The sequence below is a fragment of the Lutra lutra genome, chromosome 10, assembly GCF_902655055.1.
Source record: "Lutra lutra chromosome 10, mLutLut1.2, whole genome shotgun sequence".
Taxonomy (NCBI): domain Eukaryota; kingdom Metazoa; phylum Chordata; class Mammalia; order Carnivora; family Mustelidae; genus Lutra; species Lutra lutra.
Window position 1 is genome coordinate 101,885,580 of NC_062287.1, and position 23,307 is coordinate 101,908,886.

A 23,307-nucleotide genomic window follows, 5' to 3' on the forward strand; every position below is an offset into this window, starting at 1 on the left:
GATAAAGAAAGGTCAGATTATAGTTAATAAGTGTGACTTTAGTGTATTGAGTGAATAAATGTAACACCTTGAAAGCAGATGAGGAACTTGGCCTTTATCCTGACCACAGTGTAAAGTGATGGATAGAGCATGGGCTTTGGAGTCAGATGGATGAGGGGTTCACTTCTTAGCTGGATGATCTCAGGCAAGTTTCTTCACCTTGTTGAACTTTGATTTCCTCATTTGTGAAATGATGGTAGTACTATCTCCATGGTGTTGTTTTAGAACTTAGAGATAATGAGTACAAAGTGCCTTTCACATGATCGATGCTCTGTTATTGTTTGCTATTATGGGGCATTGGTGAGCCACTGAAGGTTTGGGGACAAGGTTGATACTGGTGATAATAACTTATTCTTAGTTTTTAACCAAATGCAGTATGTTTTGAGAACTTTATGTGTGTTTTAATTCTCACAGCAATCCTGTGAGAGAGATATAGTTATTATCCCCATTTTACAGTTAAGGAGACAGAGATTCAGAGAGGTTATATAATTTGTCCAAAGTCACATAGTAATACATTTACTTAAGTGTCTTTGCAGAGGAAGAAGGTTTGTAGCCAAGGCAGTTTGAGTACAGAATTTATGCTCTTAACCATTACTCTGGATTATGAAAACTTTATGAAGATTCATTTGGCAGCAGTGTAACAGGATAGAATTTAGGCTTTTCAGTAAGGAAGAAAAAGGAAATTTTAAATACATCATTATCATCTTTGTTTAGTAACCACCAAATGACCATAAAATACTAGTCTTTGTCAAGCCTGTTAAAAAAAAAAATCCAGTCTCTGTCTTTCATGGCGTAACAGTGTAAGAACATATTAAGGATAATTCTTAACTCAGGAAAAGAATACTCATATAATCCTCTACTTGGGTTAAATGTAAAAAGAGAATGTAGGAACTCTAGCATCTTAAGCTCCAAGTATACAAAGAAACTGTATTTTCTTTTTTTTTAAAGATTTTTTATTTATTTATTTGACAGAGAGAGAGATCACAAGTAGACAGAGAGGCAGGCAGAGAGAGAGAGGAGGAAGCAGGCTCCCTGCTGAGCAGAGAGCCCAATGCGGGGCTCGATCCCAGGACCCCCGATCATGACCTGAGCCAAAGGCAGCGGCTTTAACCCACTGAGCCACCCAGGCGCCCCGAAACTGTATTTTCTTAACAGGAGACTTGTATTTTCTTACACATGCTGTGAGTGACTCTAAATATATTGCTTGCTTATTGAATTCCACTTATTCTCCCCCCTCCAACCCTCATTATTTTGATTTGGGGACAAGTGGGAAGACAGGGATTTTCCTCAACAGCCTAGTGGATTCAGTTTCCTTCTAGTTGAAATATACATATAGACTCTGAAAACTGTTAACAAGTCCAGGCATTTATTTTTTTCCTCATTAGCTCTTATGCAGTTAAATGAAAACGATGAAATTGAGAATTTACCTCAGATATTCCCTACCATGCTAATCAATACATAATAGTTCTATTTCTAGGATTTTTCTCTCCTTCCCTTCCTGTCTTCTTTTGGGAAAATGCCTTGTTGTTGAAAGCAACAAACCAAATAGCAGCAGGCAAATAAAATCAGCTCTTCTTCTATTTCCCTACCCGGAAACGAAGGGAAAGAGAGCAAGAACCCCACAACAGAAGAGAACTGAAGCTTAGGCGTGCCATCCTGAAAAGCCCTAGTCCCTCCCCCCACCCCGGAGCTCTGCAGCAATTCCTCAGAGATTGTGTAGTCTCCACTTTAAATATAAATATATATATAAAACTTCCCCCTGTCTCTTTCTCTCCTCCTCTCGCTCTCCTTTTTATTTTTTTAATTTCCTATAATAAAGTTTCCTATTGGATAAAACCAGCTCCCTGGTTTATGCTTGGTTCCTATTGGAAGTTCTCAGGGGCTGACATCACTTAGGAAAGCGAGGGGGTAGGGCTGCCAGATCAGTTTGTCACCACCCAGGCTCCCTAGCCTTTGGCTGGGTGCAACTTCCATTTTAGGTGTTGGATCTGAGAGAAAAAAAAGAGAGAGAGAGAGAAACTGAGAGAGAGGGAGAGAGAGAGAGAAAGAAGAGCAGGAAAGATCCTGAAAGGAGGAAGAGGTGGTGAAAAGTCAAGTACCCTGCTGGATTTGCCTTCCTCCGCACACTGACGAAGCCTTGGGCTTCTTTCTTAGAGGACTGGTTTTAGAAGTCCACATTTGAGGTGTGTGCCTTTTTAAAAAATGTGTGTACAGACGGGCAAAGGAGGAGAAGCCAAGTCGAATTTTTGTCTTACGGTAACCAGAGGGAAGTTAAAAACGAGAGAATCTGCTCTGCTGACGGGTGACTTTTAAGCAATTATTATTTTTTCTTTCTACTTACTTTGGGAAATTTGGGCATTATATTAGAAAGTAAAATATTCAAGACCCAGAAACAAACTTCTAGGTCTCTCTAATATAGAGATTAATAGATTCAGAGGGGTGAGAGCAAATTTACATTTACATGTAAATTTACATTTTGGTGTGTTCTCTGATCTTATATTTTTTCTGGTTTTAAGCTAACAGATTTCTCTTTTCAGAGCCCAAACCGAAAGTTCGGTATTTTGGCATGTTGCGTGTGGGTTGGGAAAGGAATTTGTCCGGGTCGGAAGCTAGTTATACAGATGGTTCTTCATTTGTTTCAAAACTTTTTTTTCCCCCCGTTATCATGAGATTTGTGGAAGTGGAAAGTTGTAGGGAGCTTTTTGCAGCTTTAAATGGTGGTTTTTTTTTCCTCCAGAGAGTTTGAACGGCCCAGATCAGTTTCAGCTCTGCTGTTCCTGGGTGGATCCCTCTTTTACTTTTCCAGGTGCGGTGGGTGGGAGCCTCATTCTCCGGCTAGACCTAGCCTCCCTGCTTTGCTTTATAAAAGAAAACGAATGGATCCATGTTAAAGAAACTGCCATTCCTTTCTTCCTAAGACTACCTTTGACGGCAGAGATTTGTGGAGGTGTAGGTTCAGTTTGCAAGTACCATAACGTTTGGTTAAATCCTTCGAGGGATAAGGAAATTCTAATCATGCTTTTTCAGTTCACCTGAATAAAGTGGCAGCACACCTGGAAATATTTTTAGCTTTGTGCCCCTTGAAAGGGCCGTGGATTTAATAAGATGAGGCTAAGAGAAAACACTCAATGCAAACTTTAGTGTTTAGAATGCATTTAAGAAAGCACAACAGAAATTCTTATTTTTAAGCCAACTGAAAGTTGTTTTTTGGAGCTGAGTTTTTTTGTTTGATATATTTGCCGTGGAATCAGAAATCTGTAAGAGCTGAAGGCCCATGACTGCCTTCATATATTTAATCTTAAGATTTGTTTTGATTTTGTTTTTGCAAGTACATTCTTGGAAAAATACTGTTTGTAGATAATTATATAGCCAACTCATCAGCAGCTGAAAACTGAGTGTTCCCTTCTTTCTGTCTTTGAAAATGCGAATCGGTCTGAAAATTATAGCTGGAATAGATACTGCCCTGATTGTAACAAGATGGGCCTTAATAGATAAGCAGCTCTTTAGCTTTAAACTGGGATGTATCTTTAAAAAATCCTCTGGTTTTGTGCCCTCCCCCCATTCTTTTTAGACCACAACTCTTCCTTGAATTTCTTTACCAGAATGAGAGTATTTCTTGAAAGATGATTTCATCCTTGTGAGGTTGTGGCTTCAGAGGAAACAACTTTGTTCCTTCTTTTAATATCTATGCGAGGGCTACAGTAAAATCTTGATGTCTGAATCTCATAATTATAGCAAGTGCAGTTAAAAAGAAAGGAAAAAGAATGTGTACAGTCTGTTGGGCTGTAGTTCTCATTTAATATTTTCTGAATTTTCTTTCAAACATTTCTCTGCTTTGACTCCAGCTGAGGGGAGGTTTCTTGGTGGATCTTTGGAGGTTTGGTCATGTTGCTGCCAGAGTGTCGGTTTCCCACTCAACCTTTAGGGGGAGGGATGAGGGAATCTGAAGAAGGAGTACAAAGGCAGTTTGAAAATAGGTTCTGGATGACTGAGTGGTGGTGATTTGGTTCCAGCTTTAAATACTGGGCTTTGTGTAGCTACAGTGAGCATCCTAGTAACTAGCGTCCAGGACTATTTCCACGACTGAGGCTTTGTTTTGATTGGTGTGTACTATAGAGCATTTTGGTTGATAAGATGGAAGATTTGTCTTTTACCTCACCTCTACTAGTTCTTTCAGGAAATACAAGGGGTCCAAATAAGTAAATCTTTTATTTTCTGTTTTGCTCCTCATTTTGGTTTTTGGGTAAAAAATGACAAGTAAGTATGAGTTGTGCAGATTTTCCTTTTTTTTTTTTTGTTCGGCTCCTATATACTGTTGGTTTCTTTGTTATACGACTAAGGTAGGGTCTGTGTATTCCAGGTGGGTGTCTCTTTGGGTGGTTAGAGTTCTAGCACCTTTCTTAGGGTTCCAAATTATGGAGAGTCACAGGGGCAAGGCTATGTTCTCTGAATGTAAAAATTGGGACTATTTGAGATTTAAAAAACAAAAAAAGAGCTCCGAGTAATTGCAATTCAGCCTTAGGTTTATGGTTGCTCTCTAGGGATGGGTGAGACAGGACGGATGCAGATAAATTAAGCATAGATCACTGTACAGTTGGAATAACAAAATGATTAGCTCTGTATAATTTATTGCTTTCTATTTTAGTATCTGATGGTCCCCTGTTACTTCCAGCCCTTTCTCCCCACCCCCTTGTTTTTTTACTGCATTGTAAGCATTTTGCATAAACTATTTACTTAATTTCCCACAACAGTATTTTAAGGAATGTGAGCCTCAGAGAAGCTGAGGTTTGCTGAAAATCTCACCGTGTAAATGGCCAAGGCCAGATTAAATCCTGGTCTGACTGACTACAAAGTCCATGGACTTAGCCCCTAATGTACTTCCATTCTCCAAAGAGAACAGAAACAAGAACCAGAACTAAAATGAGCCCTTGCTAGAGGCAGAAGTGTTTAATTTTGCAGAGGGCAAGTCCCCACTTAGATTTCCAACCCCCTGCATGTTGGGATAATATATGTAAAAAATCCATTTTCCATAAATCCCACAGAGAGCTGAATATGTTAGAATGGGTATTATCTCACTTTAAAACAGGGATCTTCCCATGTGCTCATCATTGCTGACGAAGTCATCCTGACTTCTTAAACTTACCGGAAATGCCTCCAACTCTGATTATCAGTGAAAATTCTTCTTCCAGACACTTTTGGAATGATCTTGCCAGCTTGCAGGGAGAGGCTTGTAACAGTAGCTCAAATAATGTTTATCACACTGTGTTAAAATTGTCTACTTATTTTTGTCTTTCCCTCTAGACGGTGAGCTGCTTGAGTGTAGATGCTGTGTTACTTCTGTGTCCTCTTAGCACCTATCTCAGTGTCTGGTGTATACCAAGGTGTCAGTAAGCCTTAGTTAAATAAAGCACTTGATAGGAATCACTGAGGGACTTCTGTGGGGAAGGCTGAAAGGAAGTTGAGATAGGAAGCAATACAGCCTAGATTAATGAAATCACATTGTGATTTAGAAACTTCTTTTTTTTTTCCCTGTTCATAGTTTCGACCTTTTACACATTTCCTTTCGTTTTAAAGTAAGGTTTCTGGAGATAATCAAAGTTTTAAAATTTTAATTAAAAACAAGATTCTGTTTCTTTTCTGGGCAGGATGTCCAAAGAATAGTATAAAAAGTAAGGATCCTAATATTTCATAATTTAGGCAGCTGTAAACTTCAACCACTGAACCTTAAATACAACCATTGCCTAGGGGAGAGGCACTGCTTACCTGGAACTTACTAGGGCAGCAACAGGAAAGTATTGCTTTCAGACATGTTGGAAGTGAGTGGTTTTTATACTAATTAATAAAACCATAAAAAGTTTGGGATGATAGGGGCGCCTGGGTGGCTCAGTGGGTTGAGCCACTGCCTTCGGCTCAGGTCATGATCTCGGGGTCCTGGGATCGAGTCCCGAATCGGGCTCTCTGCTCGACAGGGAGCCTGCTTCCCTCTCTCTCTCTGCCTGCCTCTCTGTCTACTTGTGATCTCTCTCTGTCAAATAAATAATAAATAAAATCTTTAAAAAAAAAAAAAGTTTGGGATGATAGTTTTGACTGTCGATGTTCTAAAGGAAGTATGTTTGGATATCATTATATTTTTTAAATTAGTGCTTCTGCCATGAAACTTCAGGAAATTTTGTTCACAAAATGTATTGGGAAGTTTATGAATTTGAGAACCCAAATTAATTTTCATGGGTAATTTAGAGTGATAGTAACAAGGAGCGTGCCTAAAATAATGATGCATAGGTTATCAGTATATGATTTCATGTTCTCTTTCATTGCACAAGGATTCAAATGCCAGGATCATAAAGCTGAAATAGGGATCGCTCTCCCTAAATGCAGCAGCCTGCAAGCACTGATACAGCCTGGCGGCAACCTAGTAAGGAGGGAAGAACTGCTATTCTGGTTAGAACTAGCAAGGGCGAACTAAGTGTATGGATGGATTGGTATTTGGTTATATTGTATAATGTATTTTGGGAAGTAAATGTGCTCCCCCGCCCCATATTTGGGATTACATGTCATTGGTTATTAAATATTAAGCATTGAGGATAGAGCCCACATTTACTGTTGTGGTTCAGGGACAGTGTTCCCCATTTTTAGGGCCATTTCCTCTCCAGTGAGTCCTTCAGTATGACTGGAGTGGTGTGGGCAATTTAGATGAGGCATTTAGTGGGGACGTTATAAGTATCGTTTTCTTAAAGCCTTCTTTTCTGGCCAAAAGGTAATTTGGTCATCACTTTTAGAAAAGATAACCTGTTGTATGATAAAAGCAACTTCAAACTTTTGATTTTGAAAAAAATTTCAGACTTAGAGGAAAGTTTCAGGAATAGCACAAGAACTGCTCTGTATCCTTTAGTCACTTAGACACCCATGGTTGACCCTTTGCCTCAAATGCTTTATTCTTCTGTATTCTTTTTATCAGTATGCTGATGGAACAGAATTTCCAGTCTAAGAGTTCCACAGACCTGGAGAGGCAAGGCACGGTAGCATAGTGGTTACCAGCATGGATCCCTGAGCTAGTCTACTAGGATCCACTCTTGCTCAGCCACCTACTAGTGCGTAGCCTTGGGCAGATTGTTTAACTGCTCTAAGCCTTGATCTCTGATGGTAAAATGAGGACAATTATTATCCATCTCATAGAATTGTCATGATGCTTAAGTGATTTAATATATGTATGTATATGTTAATGTCTTATAATTTTTTGCTGTTAGAGTGGGTGCTTTAAATGAATTCAAGTATTTTTTGTCTGTTGGACTAAAGACCCTTTAAGGTCTCTTAAAACCTGATGTTCTCTGGTATAGATGTTTGTATTAGGGAATAAATGGGCTTCCCATTTATTTATTTTATTTATTCCCATGAGTAAGCTTTTTTTTATTTAAGATTTTATTTATTAATTTTTAGGGATTCATTTATGTACTTGAGAGAGGGAGCATGCACACAGCGGGGAGGGGTGGTGGGAGAGGATGTCTTAAGCAGTTGAGTGGGGAGCCCGATCTCAGATTCCTGAGATCACAACCTGAGCCGAAACCAAGAGTATGTTGCTTAACTGACTGCACCACTCAGTCGCCTCTAAGATTTTATTTTTAAGTAATCTTTATGCCCACCGTGGGTCTTGAACTTAACAGCCCCGGGATATCTTGCATGCTCTACAAACTGAGCCAGCCAGGCACCCCAAGCTAACTTTTTTTTAACAGGGGAAAAAGTGTCTAATAATAGGCAAGTCTGGGGAGTTATTTGGGCAGGGTTGTCCAAAATATAGAGATGGATAACTTTTAATAAAGTAAAGTGAGCATTATTGGGAGAAGAGAAACAGATTGCAGAGCTTGAATATCTTTTTTTGTTTTTTAAAGATTTTATTTATTTACTTGACAGACAGAGATCACAAGTAGGCAGAGGGACAGGCAGAGAGAGAGGAGGAAGCAGGCTCCCTGGTGAGCGGAGAGCCCGATGTGGGGCTCGATCCCAGGACCCTGAGATCCTGACCTGAGCTGAAGGCAGAGGCTTTAACCCACTGAGCCACCCAGGTGCCTCGCAGAGCTTGAATATCTTAATGGTAATTTCTTCAGAGACTTGGAGACTTTAGGGACAAACAGCCGTACAGGTTTCTACCTTTTTTTTTTTTTTTAAGATTTTATTTATTTATTTTCGAGTGCATGTGCTCAGGTTGTGGGGAGAAGGAGCAGAGGGAGAGGGAGCAGAGGCAGAGGGAGAAGCAGGTTCCCCACTGAACAAGGAGCCTGAGGTGGGGCTCCATCCCAGGACCCTGAGATCATGACCTGAGCCAAAGGCAGACACTTAACACTGACCAACCCAGGTGTCCCTCTCCCATCTTTTCCATCTACAAGAGATAGAACTCTAGCATCCAAGGGTAAACTTTATTTAATTTTGCAGAGAAGGGACTGGAAAAGGTTTGTTTGGGCTTATTATTTTTGACATTGGATCAGATTCTTTACCTTGAAGTGTTTTCCAATCAGGATTTTGTAGAATAATATCCAGCTATGGATGGTTGTACAGGAAACTACATAAAAATGAAGGCAGGCTTTTACTATCCCCTTTCTTGAAATAAACTTCCCTCTTTTATGTTCAGGAAACATCATTCTCCATTTTCAATCCTTATTTATGGACATTTGTAAAACTGGGGCATGTAGAAATTTTGAGTTCATCAGTGCTTCCTGTGAGAAGTGTGCTTCTAAGAAAGAGGTCTGGCTTGTATGTGGAAAAGGCAAACTGTGGCCTGTGGGAAATGTATATGTGTTAGATGCAGCCTTGCCTGGAAACTTCTAGGTTTCTTCTAGGTGAAGGTCTTCCTTCTCATCAAACTAACTAACCCATGAAACCAGTGTTCTGAAAAGTATTTAAACTAATTTCTGTTGATACTCCATAGCTTCCTATCATAACTCCCCACCCAGCTCTTTACATTTTTTTAACCCACATTTTCGTCTACTGATTCTTCTACATTTTCTCCTTTTTGTTTGTTTTCCTGATCTCTGGTGTCCTCTTATCTTTTCTCCTGAGGTTCGTAGTCTTCATGGGTATTGTTTTGCCTTGCTAACACTTAATATGGAAGAAGTTTCTGATTCTTACCGTAGAATAAATTGTACTTTCGTGCTAAAGGTACAAGTATTAGGATGCTGCTTCTGGTTTATTTCAGTTAGATATAGATTTAAGATAAATTGTGATTCAAGAAGATCTAGTAATTCATATTAGTTATCTTTTTGATTCTCATATCTCATCCACATTTACTAATTAATTACTCATTTTGGGTCACTTGACAGTGGAGCAAAAGAATTGTACTTTTCCAAGAGTAAATTATCAGTTTTGTGTGTTTGCTTCCCGTGTTGTTCTCTATTGGAATGCAGTAGCACATTGAGAGATTGCTTTGTGGCGTGAAAAGATTTTTGTTTCAGGGAGCTTATATTTTAAGGAACCAAAATATATTCTGATGGTTGAAGACATAAGACATTGTTATGGAAACTGGGTCAACTTTTCAATACTTTTATCAAAGCACCTACAGTTTCCATTTCTTTGCAAGTGAAGTGAATTTCCTTGAAACAAAGTAGCTGGTGTATATTCAGCACACCTTTAAAATAGAGTAGCCTGTTTTAAAGGAGAAATTAGTGCCAATCTGATTTGTTTCCACTCTTTCTGTGTTGGAAGGGGGAAGTTCTGTAACTTCTCTGCTGTTCTGTTCTCCATTGACTACTTTGTAAACCAGGACAGAGTTGGTCATTTGAATGTGTACCCTGCTGAAGGTCAGGCCACAAGAGACCCCAGCTGATGGGCCTAAGATCACAATTAGAAAAAAAGTATAGAAAGTTACATTAAATGGAAATCAAAGATGTGTTAAGTGCATTTCTAAAATTAAATACCATCACAGATCTTTCAGAAAGAGAGCTCCCAACAGTAAACAAGAATCTTTTCACTCTTTCCTATTTTTATTTTTAAAAATTGCCTTCTTAGGCTATTTTAAGAAAACATGACAGCATTCTTTCTTTGTCCCATCCTGTTATCTTACTACTGTACATGAGCTCTTATATACATGTGAAAATAACTGTTTTGCAACCATTCATAAAACTCAGAGGACAATATATAGCCCAACATACTAATTGAAAGAGGGAATTGCTGGGGCACCTGCCTGGCTCAGTTGGTGGAGCATGGGACTCTTCTTGGGGTTGTAGCTTTGAGTCCCATGTTGGGTGTGGAGATTACTTAAAACTAGAAAATCTTAAAATTAAAGGGGTGTCTGGGTGGTTCAGTCATTCATCTGCCTTCAGCTCAGATCATGATCCCAGACTCCTGGGATCCAGCGCCGCACCGGGCTCGCTTGCTCAGTGGGAAACCTGCTTTTCCCTCTCCTGTTTCTCTTGCTTGTGGTGCCTCTCTCACTCTCTCTCTGTCAAATAAATAAATAAAATCTTTAAAAAAGAAAATTGAATTGTTTTGCACGTATAAATGTCACTCTCTTGGTATAGAACTTTTTTGCTAGAAACCTTTTGGTGGGAGAGGGGCAGGATTTCTTTACTCCAAATATTTAGTTGTAACAGTACAAGAGTTATCTTTTAAATCTCCTGACAAGATGTAGTGAATAAACCTTTGTGTGCAAAATGAAAGTATAGAAAGAAAAATGAACAAAGCTATTTTTCTAAAATTTAACGTTTTGTTTTCATTGGCAAAGTGAAACATCTTCGTTCATTTAAAAGAATTTTGAGGGACACCTGGGTGACTCAGTCGATAAAGTGGCTGCCTTTTGGCTCAGGTCATGATCTCAGGGTCCTAGGATCGAGTCCCACATCCAGTCCCACATCGGGCTCCTTGCTCAGCCGGGAGCCTGCTTCTCCTGCCTGCCATTCCCCCTGCTTGTACTCTCTCTCTTTCTCTCTCTGACAAATAAATAAATATTCAGAAAAAATAAAGAATTTGAGAACCTGTGGTATGCTATGCACTAGAGTATTCCAGTACACCAGATAGACCTCACAGAGTTTATATTCTAGTTGAGAGAGAGAGATAATAAATAAATAAATGTATAGTATGCCAGAGTGTGGTGATATCACTGAAAAAAAAAATAAAGCAGGGGCACCTGGGTGGCTCAGTGGGTCAAGCCTCTGCCTTTGGCTCTGGTCATGATCTTAGGGTCCTGGGATCGAGCCCTGCATGGGGTTCTCTGCTCAATGGGGAGCCTGCTTCCCCCTCTCTCTCTGCCTGCCTCTCTGCCTACTTGTGAACTCTGCCTATCAAATAAATAAATAAAATCTTAAAAAAAAATCAGAATATGTAGAGTGGTGAATAAGAAGTGCAAGGGTAGGGGGAAGTTTTTGAATATAGAGAGTGGTTGGGAAAGGTCTCACTTAATAAAATATGTTTGAAGATTTTTATTTATTTATTTGGCAGACAGATCACAAGTAGGCAGAGAGGCAGGCAGAGAGAGAGAGAGGAGGAAGCAGGCTCCATGCTGAGCAAAGAGCCTCATTCGGGACTTGATCCCAGGACCCTGAGATCATGACCTGAGCCGAAGGCAGAGGCTTTAACCCACTGAGCCACCCAGGCGCCCCTAAAATATGTTTGAGAGAGAGACCGAAAAGATAACTAGGGTAAAGTCAGGTAGATAGGAGTAGAAAATGCAAAGGTCCTGGGGCTCATTGTTACCAGTGAGCAAGAGAGATGAGGGGAGAAGTAGACCTCCTGAGGTTCAATGGATATGTGTTTGGGGGAAGAGAGGATAATTTAGGACCTTGTCATGCATTGTACAATGCAAAAAAGTGTCTCCTCCTCAATTCAGACCCCAATGACAGCAGCCGTTAACAATTTTTTGTGTGTTCTTTGTGAAGAGTTGAGGCAATACCTGACCCAGCCTCTATCTTTGTCCCATTGCAGAAGTTCTGTGTGAGTATAGTCAGCACATAATTTGCAGAGTAGCATTTTGCATAGGTTGATGACCCTTGTCTTGGAGAATATAATAGTAGGGAACTACTTAAAATAAGCTTATATGTGTTTGGGAAGTAAGATTAAAAAAATTTCTTCCCTAGAGAAGTATATTTCTCTAACTTCTTATCTACATAGTCAATTTTAACAGGAGAACTGATAGCCTAGATCTGGTACGGTTTCCTTTTGAGTACATTTGTTCCTTTGTTTTATGCCCAAATATGCCTGCCCCACTTATCTGTTGGTTTTCCTTTGTTCATTTGACCAAAAGGCTCCTGCTTCCCCCAAGTCCTAATCATTGGTATTCAATGGCTTCAGGGACCATGATATAGGTCACCATATTTATATTTCTGTTTTGCACTGTTTTCCTTTTCCAGATATAATTTTAAGCATTAAGGGTTATTAAGGATATACTGAGCCACTTGGCCTGGTTGACTTTGGTGGGATTGAGGGATAAGTACCCACTATTTAGTGATTGATGTACTATGGCAGCCATGTATGCGAAAGTAAAAGGATATTTGATTTCCAGAGTACTTGTGTTTTGACTCACCCATTCTTACTTTCCCTCTCAAGATAATCTGGTTTAGCTAGTCTTGTCCTTCAGTGAAAGAATCTGTCTCCCTTTCTCTCTCTCTAAGTTTGGAGTTTAGCCCTACAACTTGACCTGATTACCCTCTGTCCTTCTCTTTAATTATACCTATCTGTTGTTATCCTGTTACTTAATATCATCCTTGGGAGATGACCTCAGTCAGGAAACATTTACTTCCTTACCATCCCCTTCTTTGGTCAAGTAACTGTGTCATCTTGCATAGGAAAAACTCTAGGCAATCACAGATTCCCCTAATTTTGAAGTTGCTTTAAATAACTGCTTGGTGCATATTACTTCAGTATTCATAGATGTTTGTAGTTGTCTTTTCAAAAAATATTTACTTATTTTAGAGAGGGCAAGAGCACATGCACACGTGAATGGGGAGGAACAGAGAGAGAGGGAGAGCCAGTCTCAAAAGCAGACTCCCCACTGAGTGCAGAGCCCCTGTAGGGCTCCATCCCATGACCCTGAAATCATGACCTGAGCGGAAACCAGGAGTCGGATGCTCAGTTAACAGAGCCACCCAGGTGTCGCGTGCTTGTAGTTGTCTTGAAAGTGTTTTTCAGTGGTATTCTTCTTTCCTAAATCTTTAGTGACACGTTTCCTGCGGAAATATTTCTCTTTATGGTTCTTCTAAAAACATTTTGCTACTCACTTGCTCTTACTCAAACTAGAAGTTAAAGTGACTTTTGCTGGAGTAAGAGTCAGATGTAACCCTTGAATCAGTATTTTTAATTGGACTAGAATTATCTAGGATTGTGAATTCTAGATTTGGGACTTTGGACATATTTTAGGGTGGGATATGGAACCAGTCTTTGAAAATGTTGGCAGCTCTTTGTTTCCGGGAGGACAGTTGAAATAAGTTGTTTTAAAAATACTCAGGGTTGGGGGCGCCTGGGTGGCTCAGTGGGTTGAAGCCTCTGGCTTCTGCTTGGGTCATAATCCCAGGGTCCTGGGATCGAGCCCCATGTCGGGCTCTATCCCAGGGTCCTGGGATCGAGCCCCATGTCGGGCTCTCTGCTCCGCAGGGAGCCTGCTTCCCCCTCTCTCTCTGCCTGCCTCTCTGCCTACTTGTGATCTCTGTCTGTCAAATAAATAAATAAAATCTTTAAAAAAAATAATAATCAGGGTTGTCCAGTCTGCATTGTAAATAGGGATATTCTCTGTTGTACAGCTCAGGATTCTAAAAAATGAGATAATTCTTTTCTAGGTTCTGAGTCTAGAGTATAGGATTTAGGACTGTGTCTTTCCAGCTATCCTTATATTTAAATCCATGCTTTCCATCAGCCTCTAATCCAGCCTGGAATAATGACCTGAGCTATCTGGTGGACAATAATAGGCCCAGTACAGTATTTAATAACCAGTGCCCTTCTTGTTAGAGGAGTGTGGTGGTCGGAGGGTTGTCAGGAATAGGCTAGTACAGTGGTTCCCAACAGCGGACTATCAGTCATTTTGAGAGCTTTTTAAAAACATGAATTCCCAGGCATTCCCTCTAGAAATTCAGGTATGGGGGATGAGGAGGTAGATTTGGGAGATGGTATTTTTAATTTTTTTGTTCTTTTAAAATTTATTTATTTATTTAAGTGATCCCTGCCCTGAATGTAGAGCTTGCATTCATGACCCTGAGATCAAGAGTCACATGCTCCTCCGATGGAGCCAAGCCAGGGGACCAGAGATTGTATTTTCTTAATAAAGCTTCCCAGGTGATTCTGATAATTTAGGTTCGAGGACCATAAAAGCTGAACATTTGAGTTAAGCTGCATATCTATATGATTTCTCAGTTGGGTGGTTATTAAATTAGTATGAGAAGTATAGAGGAATAGTTCATGGTAGTGGACATGAGAAGTTGACTAATTTGAAGTTTTCTACCTCTGTATGCTGTATTGTATAGGAATTACAGATGTCACTGCCTGATTTGGGGGTTATGCCAGTACTTAGCATGGTACGGAGGACTCGCCTGGTGTGAGGGAGGGAGACTTTTAGACCGTATCTCCACTTCCCCTCTCCATTTTGAAATTGTGGAACAGATTCAGGAGAGGATGTTCTCATTGAAACTCAGCTGGACAATTTGTTTAAAACTCAACAGGAAGGGCCAATGTTACTTCCTGTCTGAAAAGGAAGTGTTGGCTTCCTTCCCTTCCTCCTTGGCTAGCTCTGGCCAACTTCTAATATGGGTGGGGGAGGGACTGATCATGTTAATACTTTTCACTGACTGCCTGTGCCTTGGGAAATCAGATTACCATCATTGTTCAAGTCTGGGAACATCATATTCACTCCCTTCTTTCCTCGTTTGAAACGTGGAGACAGGTGTTGTGTGGTCTTTTGTCTCTTTGCTCTTATGTGAGAGCCCTGTGGTGGGTTTGGCTGTTGCAGTCCAGGAAGCCTCCCAGTCTCCCAGACATTACTTTATATTCAACCTTATATCTCCTCTGTATTCCCTGACATTTGAAAATAGATCAAGGAGCTGTAGGGAAGAAACTGAAATCCATTTGATGCTGAGGGGTAGGTTGCAGAAAAGAGAACATAATTGGGCAGAAGGGAGCGGGTGACAAAGGTTTCTTATTTTTAAATTGAGCCAAGAAAACATTCCTTCTAAGTGGGGCCAGTTGGCACTCTTCCTGCTATTTTAGTCCAGGCTTCTCCTTCCTACTGGCCAGTCAATTGTATTAAGTGTTTGATGTGAGTTTGAACTGTGGTCTCTGGGGTTGGGGGGAGGGAGAGTGGTGGAAACAGCTGGTGCCTTCATCAAGCTATCTCAATTATGCTTCTTCTCAGAGTGTTTGGGGTTGGGGGGGGTGGAGGATTAGAGGAATTGGATGTATGTTAGCAGAGCCCCAGCAACTCCCATGTAGTGGGATTGGATTCTCAGCCACTCTTAATACCATGTGGGATGCTGGCTAGTTGGAATGTAGCTAAACCTTCTTCAGTCACATTCTTTTCTCTGCCCCCCTCCACCCCAATTCTTTCAGCTTTGGGCTTGATTTGGAAAGCGGGGTATGTGGGAAGTTAGATAGCAAAACAGACTCATGGTTTTCCAACCACTGAGTATTCAGCTTAGGTCTTGGGCCCCTCCATTGACTTTCTCCTTACCCATTCATTACTCCTTTGGTTGGGTTTTCTAAATATGTCTGCAGACAGCCAGAGATACAATTAGAACCAGGACCTTTGGTGAAGTCATGTTGAATTGTAATGGGTTGACCTTACTGTTCTTCTTCCTTCCCTCACACCCTGGGGTGACTGTATTTCTGACTCAGCACTGCTTTTCTGTCTCACCTGCTCAGTTTGAGGCAGAGAACCTGCCAAGCATCCTTTTGGAGCAGCAGCATTGATATGGGTGTGGCCAGTCTTCTGGGGTGAGTCTTTCACAGCCTTTTTTTTTTCTTTTAAAGTATGTCTGAAAACACTCCTAGAGTTTTTGGTTTCCTTTTATATGACTACCTCACATGATACTACTTAATTGGCTGATTTTTGCCTTGCTATGATGAGGGAGAATGGGATAAGAATGGTAACAATTGGGGTCACCTAGGTGGCTTGGTTGGTTAAGCGTTCCTCTCTTGGTTTCTGCTCAGGTCATGATCTCAGGGTTATGAGATGGAGCCCAGTGTTGGGCTCTGCACTAGGGCGGAGTTGGCCTGAGATTCTCTCCCTCTGCCCCTCCCACTCATGTGCTCTCTCAAATAAATAAAATCTTTTAAAAAAAAGGATAATAACAACTGGTACTACTTCTTCAGATATTCTTTTTTTTTTTTAAGATTTATTTTATTTATCAGTGAGAGAGAGAGAGAGAGAGACAGAGAGCAAGGGGAGGGGCAGAGGGAGAGGATCTCAAGTCAACTTGTGCTGAGCAGAGCCTGACAAGCGTCTGGATCCTGAGATCAGGATCTGAGCTGAAATAAAAAATTAGGGCTTTAACCGACTGAGCCACCCAGGCTCTGTTACTTTTGAGAGAAAAAGGGAGTTAGTCTGATTCAGTGCTAGGTAAGAGATCTGAAACTTCTGTTTGTGTGCCTCTGTGATAGTTTGCAGTGGTTAGGCTCTGCTATTGAAGTTCTGTTCTAAAGCCTAGCGTTGCTAAATACCCATTTTACTACCCAGCCTTAGATGGCTGACTGGTGTGTATATTCCTGCCCTACCTCCTTCCACCTGGTTATGTCAGATCCAAATATGAGTTAATTCTTTCTAAGTTATGCTATTTCAGACTTGGGCTCCTTTTGCATCGTATACTATCTGAATGAGGCTTCAGCCCAGACTACTTGTAGCAGATCCAAGAAGAAGGGGGAAGGAGTTTTTAGGAGAAAGAAAAGGAATAAACGATGAGAAATTACAGCATATTACTAGTCCCTCCTGGTTGGAGAACTCTGCTGAGCCTGTGCTGTGCTTTATGCAAAGGGAATTGAGCCCTGTGGGCAAAGGGTGTTCCTTCTTTGGATTTCAAGAATCACCGGCTAATAGATTAGATTGACTTCTATCTCAATCTTTGCTTCTGGGGTTTAGGGCTAACGTCCCCTGTGCTCCTACAAGATAACAGAAGAATGCATCATTTATCCCATTCTTGAAATTAGTTGAGGACCCTTATTAGAAAGGAAGCCTCTCCCCCCCCCCCCCCAGTAGAGGTTCCAAATCTACAGCCCTTGACCCACTCCAGGGGCAGTAGTGAGCTGGAAAAACAGGTTGCTGTCTTGGCCTCTTTGCTTGCAAATACTACTGAGCAATTCTAGGCCTCCCCTCATTCCCTAGGGATGTAGAGAACTTTGCTCCCAGCACCTGCTGGTGCTTATCCTGCCTCTTCTTAGGGTGGAGCTTGCTGCCTTTGTTTGTCCTCTGTGGGGCCTCTAAGAATTAACTTTCTGCTTGTGGGGGGAAAGGGGTTTGAAGACGGTGGAAAGGGGTGACAGAGGATGTGTTTTAAAGTCGTTCTCCAGCTGGGAATGTTTCCTTAACTGATTCCGGAGTGGCAGTCAGATTGCTATTCTGAAGTGTTCTTTGGGTGGTATCCCATGTATCGGAATGGAATATGAGGAGCAGCTTTAAAATCCCCAATGCATGCCTGCAAAGTAAAGACACTTGCCAAGTAGGAATCTTAAAAATCCCCTCACCCCCTTTCAACTCTTAGATCCACACAGTATCTTTCTGCGGATTCTCAAAGGCCTTAGCTTTGTCCTATGTAGTGTTGGCTTGGGGCAGGGAGGAGGGTTGTTTTCCTGAACATGATAAGGAACTGAGCGGGGCAAAGTGGGAGCTCTGACTGGTGATTGGTAGACAGGATGCCCTGGAATGCGGTTGGCCTGCAGCCCAGAATCCAGCACTTTGTATTTGTTTGTTTCTGGGAGACTGTGGTCTGGTGCTACTGTGACAGGAAGTGAGAAAGCTGGGAGTGGGGGAACAGAGAGGGGCCATGTCTTTGTGGTTCTCCTGTGAAATCTCTTTGTCCCTGGAGAGCAGCTCTGCTCCAGGGCTCTACTGAGAAGAGAGCAGCCTTTGTGTGTCTAATGGGTCTCGGAGCATCTAGCTACTCTGAGGGATTAGGGAGTGTGAATTCTGACTGTGGCCTTTTGCATCTCAGTACTTGAGTTATATAAATGGCTTCCATCTCCTAGCATTGGGGAATTTCACTGAGTTTTATGTGTGTTACTGTTAATTTATAGATCTCTAGGATTTAATTAAGAAAGGAATTCTAGAAAGAAATAGACTATTTGTTTATATAATGTTTATTCACTCTCTATATTGCAGATACTTTGTTGGGTCTGAAAGGGACAGAGAGAACCAGGAGATGCTGGGGCCCAGCATTTTACATTTCACCCTTCCACTTGGCACCCTACTACACACAGAGCTAGAGAAACCTACCCATTCTTTGATTTCATTATTGGGAGGTACTGGTAGTTCATTGTTTGCACATTACTAGGGAATGGTTAGTAGTTTCCTGGGATTCTCTAGCACCCCCCACCCCGAAATAGCACCTGTAGCACTCTCTGTGCCCCTCCTTCCTTTTCCCTCTTATTTTATGTTTTCCCTGCCTTCCATTCCAGCCGTGAAACAGGCATCTCTTCTAACTTTGTGGATTGGGTGGCTGAGTCCTCAACTTCTTGCCAAGCTGGCTAGGCCCTGAGCATACACACAAAACCGCCTTTGATTGCCCAGGAGGACAGCTGCCCCAGAGGCAGATTGCTAACATACCGCTAGAACAATCCTTCCCCTCTGTTCTGATACTGGCCAGCACAAAACTTCCCTGCTTCTAGTTCCTTCTGTTTCCTACCCTAACTCTGATCTCTGCTTTTGGTTTGGTGAGATGCCACATTAAAAATGAGAGTAGGGGGGCGCCTGGGTGGCTCAGTGGGTTAAAACCTCTGCCTTCAGCTCAGGTCATGATCTCAGGGTCCTGGGATCAAGCCCCACATCCGGCTCTCTGCTCGGCAGGGAGCCTGCTTCCTCCTCTCTCTCTCTCTCTCTCTCTCTCTCTCTCTGCCTGCCTCTCTGACTACTTGTAATCTCTGTCAAATAAATAAAATCTTTAAAAAAAAAAAATGAGAGTAGGTATATTTGTAATTAGGTTTTCTTCCTTGAGATGGGGATGATTTGAGAATGTGGCATGTGGCCAGATTTCTAGAGCAAGCCCTCCAGTGGACAGGTGACTATGTAAAAAGTTGTATTACTTTTGCCCCAGCACCTTCCCTCCTGAATTCTTATTCTTTTACAGAATGGGAAATCTGAGGTAGATTGCAAGCTATTTTTCCTCAGAATCAAATAAATTCTTGCTCATTATTATTTTTTTACGATTTTATTTATTTATTTGACAGAGGGAATACAAGCGCCTGAGCTGAAGGCAGACACTTAACAACTGAGCCACCCAGGGGCCCCAGTTCTTGCTCATTAAAATGAAGGTAAGACCCAGGGACGCCTGGGTGGCTCAGTCAGTTAAGTACCCCACTCTTTTTTTTTTTTTTTTAAGATTTTTATTTATTTATTTGACAGGGAGAGATCACAAGTAGGCAGAGAGAGAGGAGGAAGCAGGCTCCCTTCCAAGCAGAGAGCCCGATGTGGGACTTGACCCCAGGACCCTGAGATCATGACCTGGGCTGAAGGCAGAGGCTTTAACCCACTGAGCCACCCAGGCGCCCAAGCACCCTACTCTTGATTTCAGCTCAGGTCATGATCTTACGGTCACTCAGATTGAGCCGTGTCAGGCTCAGAGCTCAGCACACCTCAGCACGTGGAGTTGGCTTGAGATTTTCTTCCTTTCCCTCTGCCCCTCCCCAAGCTCTCTCATGCACACCCCCCCCCCCCATAATAAATCTTTTCTAAAAAATTAAAAAAAAAAATAAAGTGAAGGTAAGACCCAAAAGTCTATCTGCCTTCACACCATCCTCCTTCTCAAAAGTTTACTTTTGGGGGGCCTGGATGGCTCAGTGGGTTGAGCCTCTGCCTTCAGCTCAGGTCATGATCTTGGGGTCCTGGGATCGAGCCCTGTGTAAGGCTCTCGCTCAGGGGGGAGCCTGTTTCCCACTCCCCCACCGGCCTCTCTGCCTACTTGTGATCTCTGTCTGTCAAATAAATAAACAAAATTCATAAAAAAAAAAAGCTTACTTTTGGTCAGCTTCTCTATTGGAATTAGAATGACTTTTACCCACAAGATGTGTAGAAAGTGCATACCCTCTTTACTCTGTCAGAAAGAAGGAACATGAACTTGGAGTAGAACGGGTGCATTTCCACTACTCACTGGCTCTATGACCTTGGGCAGGATATTGAGTTCTTCTGATGTACAGTTTACTCATTTATAAAAAGGGGCCATTTATAAAAAGGGGCTAGTGTCACCCCAGAGGTTGCTGAGAAGATTATGTGTGGTAACTTAGAAGGGGAGATCAGTTAATTAATAGATCACAACTTTTCTTCCCCTGTAAAGTCAGATTTTCTTCTTTCTTTTAGATAGGGAAAAACATTTCCTTCAGCAGTCTGTCCTATAGCTGAAACAGGACCTTCACACTTTCTCTTATTTCCTCATAGACTCTTTTGTTGCTTGTCTCAAAGAGTGTGTATATTCTCAACGTGATGGAGGGGTGTCTTATTGCTCTTTTCAGTGCTTTGAGGAAGCAGGACTATAAATGTGACTCAGTTAGCTGGTTGCAGCTATCCCAAGTCACTGTCAAAGGAGGGGCAAGGGGAACGCCTGGGTGGCTCAGTCAGTTAAGTGGCTGCCTTTGGTTCAGGTCATGATCCCAGGTCCTGGGATTGAGTCCTTCATGGTGTCTTTGCTCAGCAGTGAGTCTGGTTCTCCCTCCCTCTCTGCCTCTTCTCCCTGCTTGTGCTCCCCCCCACCTCTCTTTCTCTGACAAATAAATAAGTAAATAATCTTAAAAAACAGAGGATGGGGAAGGAAATGTTGAGAATGCCATAGATAGAAAGTAAGGGGGTTTGGTGAGAAGCTACTTCTTTAAAAAAGGAATGTGAGCTCAAACAATTTGGTGACCTCTAGAAAACCCTAAGGTTAAGCTTTTTTTCCATGAAAATTTTTTTTCTAGCCTAGGGTAGGGAAGGGTATAAGGTATCCTAGTTAACTTTAGGATTTCTGTTTTATGACACAGGAGTTACACAATACCTTCCCAGTTTGATTAGACTTTTTCTCACTTCCCATTGTGTACTTGACCTCCCTTTCTTTTTCTCCCTTCTCCAGTAGGGAGGAGAAAGGCATTTGGCCTCTCCCCTTCCTCCAGTCTGACACCGCCTTCTTTTTGCCCCGCCCTCTTATCTTTGTTTCCTTATCGGCCTCTCCCTAAAGCTCTGCTTTCGCCTTATAAGGCTAGGTGAGGCTTCTTTGGCAGGGTTGCAGCAGGGATTCAGGTAAGCAACTGATGTGTCTCAGACTTTCAGGATTGAGAGAAAATTCAGCGTTGTCTGTCCCAGTGGAGGGCCTTGGAGAGGCCTGTGGGTAATGGGGGTGGAGAAGGAGGCGGCCTGGCCTGAGAGATCAGAAGGACTTGTTAGACCAGTCCTGTGTGTGTGTGTCATACGTGCCCCAGAGAGAAGCAGGTTTTGTTTCTTTCCATACCCTTTCAGCCCTGGGCCCCTCACTAGCTGAGAGCCACACCCTTCCTTTGCTTCAAAGCCAGTCCAGCATTCAGCCATTTAGTATGTTATGGTTTGGGGGTTCCCAGAATTCAAGGTAGAGGAAAAAAGAACAAGGATAATGTTCCATCTGGTTTCCGAATTTAGGGTCAAGATGATGGAGTTGATTTTTTTTTTTCTTTTAAAGTCACAGTCACCGTAAAAACTAAATTCTGATATGTAAATTTGGGTCAGGATGATAAAACTGAGGTGAGTTTAAGGTGTCCTATTGATCTGTGGAGATGTCCAACTCAACCTCCTTTTAACAATATTTTTAAAAAACCAAAACTTTTAGATATTTATTTTCCTTCTTTGCTCTGGATCTCCAATCAGAAGTATCACTCTTCCCAAAGAGGACAGTGATTTGTCATACTTCTTAATTCGTCAGAGAGGTTCATGGTGGACACATTGAGATCTAGTTTTTCCCTGTGAAAATGAAAGTCCCCAGTCTGCCTTTTGGGTGCTCTTAGGTGGCAAAGCTGGACCTTGCATCAGGCCCATTCACAGCGAAGCTCAGAAACTGCTAACACCTAGGAAAGGGCCATTTCCATCATACCAGTTTTGTAACACTGAGAAGTGGTCAGTTGAGATCATGAAGTGGGCGGAGTACTCTTTAGGTCTTCCTGCAGATCACGTCCAGGGACTTGGGCTCAGTGTGGCAGTTAAGTCTTCCAACAAAGGCAGGGAACACTGGAATTGTTCTCACGGAGCTTGAGATGGTGGAACATCAGGTGGTAGGTGGGGCACTTAGACCTTGGACCTGTACATGCACTCCTGGTGATGTACATGCACTTTTGGTAATAAGAAGCCAGAGAAAAAACTACTACTAAATATATTCCTTTAATTTAAAAATAAAATGTCAGTTTTCTGTGCATATGGTTGAACAGGAATAATTGCTTTGAATTTTGGAGCACATGTGGTTTTAGGCAAACAGATGCTTTTTAGGGATCTAGAAGACGAACCTTTGTTGGCTTCAGCCTTACATAGTATAGCTCTGTGGTGTTACAGGTGCTATATTTTATTGATTGGTATTCTTCAGTGTGAGGCTCAGTGTGCTTTTTAAAACAGTCATTTGAAATCACTAGGATGACATAGAGTTTTGCTTATCCTTGCTTTTGGGGGAAGGTATCACTTTGTGACATTGGTTTTGATTTCATAATAAAAAGGAAGGAAAGAGGACGACTGGTTTTGGGATTGGCTGCAGAAGATAAAATTTCTTTCCGAAGAAACTCTAAGACTATTCTGAGGGGGTTTAGAGTTCTCCATCTGAGGGCAGATACTTTTTCTTCTTTCCATAAGGGGTAGCTTGCCTAATTCTGGTCATGTCTTTGGATATACTTTTTTTTTCTTTTAAGATTTTATTTATTTATTTGAGAGAGAGAATGAGAGCTAGCAAGCCTGAAAGGGGAAAGAAAGGTTAGAGGGCGAAGCAGACCCCCTGCCAAGCAGGGAGCCGGATGCGGGACTTGATCCTGGGACTGCAGGATCATGACCTGAGCTGAAGGCAGTCACTCAACCAACTGAACCACCCAGGCACCAATGTCTTCAGATATACTTATCAGAATAGCAGGGATGTAGGAGAAGTTCAGTCACCCAGCCTATACTTTTACATATATTAGCCCATTAAAGCT

At 41.8% G+C, this 23,307-nt stretch overlaps 1 protein-coding gene across 15 annotated transcripts in view; it reads left to right on the forward strand.

Annotated features, from left to right (window-relative positions):
- Positions 1-1,964: 1,964 nt before the first annotated feature.
- The window catches only part of CTNND1 (catenin delta 1), a 48,503-nt gene continuing 27,160 nt past the window's right edge, over positions 1,965-23,307 (forward strand). For 11 of the 15 annotated variants that reach the window (XM_047691243.1, XM_047691248.1, XM_047691255.1 and 8 more), the window contains exon 1: positions 1,965-2,222. The gene's annotated coding sequence lies outside the window, so the exon portion shown is untranslated. Of the gene's footprint in view, positions 2,223-21,393; positions 21,413-23,307 lie in introns of those variants that run through there. The other 4 variants (XM_047691254.1, XM_047691250.1, XM_047691258.1 and 1 more) reach the window with 2 other exon arrangements.